The sequence below is a fragment of the Tympanuchus pallidicinctus genome, unplaced genomic scaffold, assembly GCF_026119805.1.
Source record: "Tympanuchus pallidicinctus isolate F22 unplaced genomic scaffold, pur_lepc_1.0 scaffold2, whole genome shotgun sequence".
Classification (NCBI taxonomy): domain Eukaryota; kingdom Metazoa; phylum Chordata; class Aves; order Galliformes; family Phasianidae; genus Tympanuchus; species Tympanuchus pallidicinctus.
This window is the reverse complement of record NW_026294721.1, coordinates 33,187,268-33,188,985: the sequence shown is the minus strand read 5'-3', so window position 1 is coordinate 33,188,985 and position 1,718 is coordinate 33,187,268.

Below are 1,718 nucleotides of genomic sequence, written 5' to 3'. Positions count from 1 at the left end.
TACTTAGCATATGTTGATGAAGAAGGATAGAAGCAGCAGATTTTAACTGTCATGTTAAATACAAAAATACATAAACCATTCTGGCATAATTAAGAATCCTAGGTCGTTGGGTTTTTTTTTTTTTTGTAAATATACATATTTGTATGTTTGACTTCTGAAATAAGGGGCAACAATGCTACACACAATGTCTTGAGAAAAAAACAAAAACCCACTAAACACTCTCCTTCCCTGCTGAAGATTTCAACACTGGTTTGGAAAAAGCAGAAAAAACCTGCTGCATCACAGTGAGTACTTCACCTGTATAAGGATAGAAAGGAGCAGAAGGACCACTTGCTGTGTGTTTGAATCAGGAATTATTAATAAAGCAGCAAAACTCCCAAGAATTCTGCTTGCGCAGCTCTGCTCCACTCTCTATAAACCATAAAAAAACTGAATCATTTATTATTTGAATCATTTATAACACGGATGAATTTCAGCTTACGTGAATTTCAATTCCAATTACAGAGAAATCCATTACATTTTACCCAGAGCAGTTACTGCAGAAGTTCACACGTGAGAGACTGGCATCTATGGTAGAATCTAGTCTTCTCTCTCCTTTTCTCCAGATTCCTCTGGAAGGAATTGGCCTTGTGCAATTTCTAAGAACTATTTGCAAGCTTTTTTTCCCCCCCCTCCCCTGAAAGTTTGTCCCTTATCTTGTACTTTTTCCTATTCTGTATTCCTGCTATCTTTAGTTTGATCACTGTTATACCCCCTTCATTGATTTGTAGTAATCCTCTCCACTCACTTACTGCCTGAGGAGAGGGATACCGTCTGCTGCCGGCTCAGATGCTAATCTGCGTCTGATGGGAGCAAAGGATGGACGCTTACATTGGCTGCGCCACAGCCTAAGGACTGCGCCACAGCCTAAGGACTGCATAGCAGCAGAAAAATACAGAAGTAACAAAACTTTAATTAATACGTGGCATTAAAATAGTCACACTGCTCAAACGACTAGAAAGCATACAATTTTTAAATGCTAACCAATTTTATGACCAAAATCTGAAGACAAAAATGCCTCGAGTGTCATTCCAAGTTCCTTTCAAGAGGCTGGTGGTATTTCAGGAATGTACTTCTAGTTTCCAAGTAGCTTGCTCATCCCTCTATTTATAAAGGAAAAAAAAATAATCACACTTTCATAGACCAATGCGTTAGTTTCTTTGCCCTGAAACATTCCCTAAATCTCATGAACAAACGTGTGAATGTCTCGTAATTGACAGAACTGTAAAAACACACTTAGATATGCAAATTTAACTGTTATATATATATGTGCTTATATATAAAAAAATTATTGCCAGTTAAAAATGAAATCAAGCACTTAAGATTAGTATCTTACCTTGCAAATTACACAACTTCAGCACGCTGTCTCCAAGCGACAAATATTTCTGGAACTAGAGTTACTAGATGTAATTGAGTTTGGTTTTTACCTTTACTTTGCTCTCTCAAAATTACAACTACAAGACCTGTTAAGCAAGCACTTCACATTAATTATTTTCAGACTCCTCTGTGACAGATCTTCACACAGCCCTGGTCATTTTAAAATACATGTAAGAGTATACATTCATTCTACTGCATTTTTCAATGGTCTGATGAACTAGATGGAGGCCTAGAGAGATGTATTTACCATTAAACGGTTTTATTATTTATAGTGTCTAAACACCAAATTAGGAAAACACAAC